This window comes from Phalaenopsis equestris, unplaced genomic scaffold (assembly GCF_001263595.1).
Source record: "Phalaenopsis equestris unplaced genomic scaffold, ASM126359v1 Scaffold201903, whole genome shotgun sequence".
NCBI lineage: Eukaryota > Viridiplantae > Streptophyta > Magnoliopsida > Asparagales > Orchidaceae > Phalaenopsis > Phalaenopsis equestris.
This window is the reverse complement of record NW_018221635.1, coordinates 6,812-12,964: the sequence shown is the minus strand read 5'-3', so window position 1 is coordinate 12,964 and position 6,153 is coordinate 6,812.

Genomic DNA, 6,153 nt, shown 5'->3' with positions numbered 1-6,153 from the left:
CTTATGGAAAATTCTCCAACAGAGAAAAGACATAGAATGGGATAGGAATTTGTTCCAAATAGTATCTATCCAGGTATTTGCTCCCAACTGAAACTTTTAGAGTAGATGGCTTCGGTAAGGCTTTGATGAGAAGTGCTCTGCCACAAAATTTTATCAGCTATGCTTCTATTAAACTTTATACCAGCCACTTTGGTAATAGAATGAGGTTGCAAAATATTGGATAGCTTAATTAGAGACCACTCATCACCATCCCAGCATTCAGCCACTTTCAAATCAATATTATAGACATTGGTAATAGGAGATAGCCAATCTTTTGAACACCAATTATCAAGCCAAAACTTGATATCACCTTTACCCAATCCCCAAATGTAAGTGTTTTCAACAATATGTCTGATTTTCAGCATTTTCACCCAAATTTTAGATTCCCCAGTTTTCCTGATAACCAGTGTGGGATGTTGATCTTTGCAATATTTTCCCCACATGAATTTTGCCCACAGAGAGGTTTGAGTTCTAAATTTGATCCAGAGTTTACAGAAGTTTATCTGAAGGAGTTGGTCAAGGTCCTTAAAGCCAATGCCCCCAGCAATTTGACGTTTGGCAACTTTTTGCCAAGAAGCCCAGTGCATTTGTTGTCTTTGGCCAGAACACAAAAATTTGTTGAAGATTCTTTCCAGTTGGATTTGTGTGCTTTTATTAAGAGTATTCATCTGCAATATATAAGAAGGGAAGGTAGTAAGAATGCTCTTTAACAAAGTAATTCTTCCCCCATTGGATAGGAAAGTATGTTTCCACCCATTAAGAAGACTTGCAATTTTATTCAAAACCTCTTCAAACTGGATTTGTCTAGTTCTGCCAGTGATAAGAAGCACCCCTAGGTACTTAATTGGGAGCTGAGAGATTGAAATCCAGTGTATTCAGATGCTCATTGTTTATGAGTAGAGGAAGCATGTTTATAAAAGATCATTTGACATTTTTTTGGATTCAAGTATATCCTAGAGTGAGCTTGGAATTTTTGGAGTGTCTAGAAAACTTTTCTATTAACATTCTTATTAGCTCTAGAAAAAACCATCATTATATCATCAGCATACATGAAGTGAGTAATGGCTATATTGAGTCTGTGATGGTATTTGTTGTGGCTTTGATTCAGAAGAGCTTCATCAAGAGTTCTAGATAAGTAATCAATAGCAAGTATGAAAATGGTAGGCGATAAAGGGTCCCCTTGCTTTAAACCTCTGGTAGTAGTGAAGGAACCCCTCCCTTGTCCATTTATCAAAATAGAGTGTTCATTTTTATGTAACCACCTCCTAATCAGTTGACAGAAATCAGTGTTGAATCCTCTGGCAGTTAAGACTTCCATTATGAAATCCCAGCTTATGGTATCTTAGGCTTTCCTTAAGTCCAGATTATAAATCATGCTGCCCCCTCTACAGGTTTTATTCAATTCTTGTAGTAATTCTTGAGCCAATAGAGTATTCTTGAGCCAATAGTTCTTGAGCCAATAGAGTTTTGTCAATTATGGACCTTCCTTTCACAAAAGTTGTTTGATTTAGTTTAATTATGCAATCAAGATGAGGCTGTAGCATAACAACATTGATTTTGCTAATAGTTTTACTAATGACAGTGGTTAGACAAATAGGCCTAAAGTGGTTCCAATTCTTCTGGATATCAGATTTAGGGACCAGCACAGTGGTGGAAGCACAGAAATACTTTGGAAGGTTATTTCCTTTAAAGAAGCTAGTTGCTGCAGCAATAACATCAACCTTAATTACCTCCCAATCACTTCCCATGCTTTTTTATAAAAATCATTTATGTATCCATCAGGGCCTGCAGTTTTGTTGTTGTCGATTTGTTGTTGTCAATTGAACTGATTGCATTCCAAATTTCCTTTTCATTGGGGATATCTGTGAGCTTGAGGCTAGCAGTAAAATTCAGTTTAGTAGAGAAGTTTGCCTTCTCAATGTAGTTTCTGAAATGTTGTTCCTGATTTAGCAGGTTTTTATAGTAATTTATAACATCTTTGGCTATGTCAGCATCATCATGTAACCACTGACCATTAGCATTTTTAAATAGCATGGATGGTGTTACACTTTCTCTTGTATTTTATATATGCATGATAAAGTTTAGTGTTTTTATCCCCATCTGTTAAAATATTCATAGCAGCCTTGTGTTCAAGAAATTTTTCCTGATATTCAATGGCACTAAGAAGGTTATTCTGAGCAGTCAACAGTTCCTTTTCCTCCACATTGCCAATCTGTTCCTCATACTCCAATTTTTTTACTTCATTTTCTGCCTCTTGAACTTTGGCATGTACATTTTCCAAATGTTTCCCAACTCTAATTTTTGAGGGCTTTGGAAGTTTTAATTTGCAGCAAACTTAGCTTGATAATAGGGTCAGAATGTGAAATACCTTTCCATAAATCAGCAATGTACTTGTTGTAAGAAGGATGTGCTGCCCACATGTTGAGATATCTAAAGGGAGGGGGAGGTATGATTATCAGTAAAAGTAATGCTGATAAGCATAGGCCTATGATCTCCTATGATCTGAACCAAAGACTAAGATGAGTAACAAAGGTGAGGAGGAATTGGTTAAACCATGCATCATTTACCAACATTCTATCTAGCCTCTCCCAAATAGCTCCCCTTTTTCCAAGAGAAAGAAGACCCCTTGAAGCCCAAGTCGAAGAGTCCAGCCCTTTGAATATTGTCTGTAAAGGTGTTCATCTTAACTGAATTTGGGACTCTCCCACCAGATTTTTCAGCAGTAGAAGTAATACAATTAAAATCTCCCCCCACTAGCCATGGGGAATTCATCTGTTGATTGATGTTAATCAACCTATTCCACAGCTCCTTTCTAGCATCCTTTGTACATCCAACATATATGAAAGTAGCTTCACCCTTATGGCCCTTTAAATTGAATGAATGATGGACAAATTGTGAATGATCAATTAAAATGTTTGAATTGATTTCCTTTCTATAAAAAATCCAAATTTTATTGTTATTATTACCAAAATGGGTAAAGCCGCCTAATTTCTTAATCATATTTTGGGGGTTCTTGTGAACCATAGGTTCAAGAATAACAATGCACCACAGCTTGTATTTAAAATTCAGATAAAGGACTCTTTTTGGGGAAAGAGGGTTAGCCATCCCCCTTATATTCCAACAAAGTATATTAATCATTAGAAGGGGGTGAGGGGAAGGCTGAGATCTTGATCTAGTTCTTCCTCTATGATTAGGAGAACTATTTCTTGCTCTTTCAGCCTTCATTGAGTGTGCCCCTAGTTGCAATTTCTGCACTTCTGTCACTAGCTTTTTCCTTCTCCTTGTTGTTTTAACTTGCCTTTCTTCTTCAATATTGTATTTCATTTCAGTAATTATGGGGTCTTTTGGAGCTTTATCATGGAGATCTGTAATGATTTCCTTTCCCTTCTCAGCTTGCAAAGGAGATGTAGGTGTGACTATTGTAACTTTAATATCTTCCTTTTTTATTAATCTGTGTGGTGAGATTTCATCATGGCTGTTAGGTTCTGATAGCTCTCCAAGAGGATCAGCATCCAAGGAACCCTCATTGAGTCTTGGGGGTGGTGCTTCCATCCTTTGAGTTGTTTCTTTTCTGTTGTCTGACATAGTTTCTTCAGCAATACTCCTTGTAGCATAAGCTGTAATTTTTTCAGCAGCTTTTTGGTTTCTTCCTGCAGTTTTCCTACTTGGGGGATGTAATCTGTAGCATTTATCTAATGTATGACCAAACATTTTGCAATGTAGGCAATAGTAAGGTTGCAAAATAGTAAGGTTTTTGCTCAGCTATTATTTCTTGCCAGAAGCCTTCAGAATCAGATCCAATCCAAATTCTCTTCAGTTCAGGGAGAGTAATGTCTCTTTTAACTTGTATTCTAGCAAGGCTAGGTTTGGCCTTATTGTATGTGGGGGCATACACTCTTAAAGGTGTACCTAATGCTCTACCAATATTAAATAGAGCATTTAGCTTGAATTAAGGGAGTGGGAGGCCAGGTAGATTGAACCAGAGGGGGCCCACAGGGACCACAAGAGTTCTTTACTAGGATCAAATCTTGGAGTCCATTTTATAATTTGCGTATTTATTCCAGCAATGATAACAGATTGTTTAGCAAACAATCTTGCATAATCTTCCTCAGCTGCCAACTGAATTAGGAGGTGCCTCCTATCTAATAACCCAATTTTTCAATTGCCTATGAACTTTAGAGATTCAAAAAAGCTCCTGACTAACTCCATTTTATGGTGCCCTAGCTGATATTTGCCCAACAATGTGAATTTAACTTCTTCCTGTAATGAGTCAATTTCCTTGTTAGTGAAGAACACAGCTATTTCACCTTCTTGAGACCCAAGAGGGTGAATACAAGGACTACAGCCTTTCCCAGCAGCAGTGTCATGGAATTTTTTTGGGAATACCAATTGATCATAATCCTGTAAAATTTCATTTGATTTTCCAACCACAATAGCATAAGTTGCTTTTGTCCATTGAGAATTAGTGGAGATGTCAATGGAAGTAGCCATCACCATAAAAAATAACTAGCAGAACTTCTAAACTTAGCTGAAAAGTAAGGAACTGTCAATAAGAGGCCAGGCAGAGCCACCTCAGAAATGCAAAAAAGTAGTAAATAGAAAAAGCCAAAGAAGAATTCTTCACCAAAGGAAATTAGACTGAAATAAAATACCAAAGACAAAGAAGAGTGGGTAGAAACCACCCCCAGATTCCAGTAAACAAATAAAGGATGAAAACCAATGTAACAGTGCCACCACAGGAAAACTCAAAGCAGCAGTAAACAGAAAAGAACTAGTGAGCATGGCTACCTCAAGCACTTCTTAAATGACAAACTTGAACCAGCAGCCACCAACCTTCCACCTCAGAAATCCAAAGGAGCAGTAAATAGAAAAAGCCAATGAAGTATTCTTCACCAAAGAAAACCAAACTGAGATAGAATACCAAAGACCAAGAAGAGTGAGTAGAAACCACCACCTCCCCCCCAGTTTCCAGTAAACAAAGAAATGATGAAAATCAATGTAACAGTGCCACCACAGGAAAACTCAAAGGGGCAGTAAACAAAAAAGAACCAGTGGAGCCTTCTAACACCAAATGGAGTCAGCAGGGCTAACTCAAGCACTTCTTCAATGTCAAACTTGAATCAGTCGCCACCAACCTTCATCCTACCAGAAACCCTAGCAGAGCCCCTTCTCTAGCAGAAGAGAATGGAGGGAGCTATATCACACTCTCTAACTCTGTCTCTCTACCTAGGTCTTTTCCTCACTATCTCCCTCTTGATATATTTCTCATTACCTCACTCTCCCGTTCATCATTCTCTCTGTCTCTCTCCCGCCCTCTCTATTCTGTATACCTCTTTTTTTTTTTTTTAAAGAAAGAGCTAAGCTATAGCTCCATACATGTTAATCTGAAAGTTGGATTACAAACTGAGTGAGCAGAACACTCATACCAAAACCCATCCCTTCTAAACTAACTAGATCATACAAGGAAGTATACAAAAAATTTAGGAACCTATCTATGTTAAACACAAAGAAAAAACCATCACTCCCTGCAAATAACATAAGGAATGAATAAACTATCCCCATGAAGAAGTATTTCAAGTTGAGTGGAAGGTATGGTCCCTACAGCAATTTCTTCATTATCCTTCCCCCTAGCTGCCAAGCTATGTGCAGGGGTATTTCCTTCCCTTAAGATATGCTGGAAAATCACTTCAACATTGCTTAACATGCTCAGGATTTTAGCAATCCACCTAGCAACATTCCAAGGAGCAGCCTCTTCATGATTTAGGAATCTAATACAACTAAAGGAATCTGTCTCAATTATCAATTTTATGATGTTGCAATGCCTGGCAAGGTAGATTACCTAAAAGATAGGAATCATTTCAGTTTCAAGTGCATCCAAAGCCCAAGTGGGAGAGGAAAAGTATAACATGCACTTCCCCATAGAGTTCCTAAAGATTCCTCCTACACCAACAACCTCCTTACAAAAGCTTCGATCAGTATTGGCTTTCACCCACTCCACAGGAGGTGGGTTATAGAGAACTAAAGGAGGCACTTTTAGCTTCTGCACACTAGGCACCCAATTTAGGAAAATATTGGAAAAGTTCTGAAATTTATTGGGAAAGTTCTGATAGGAAG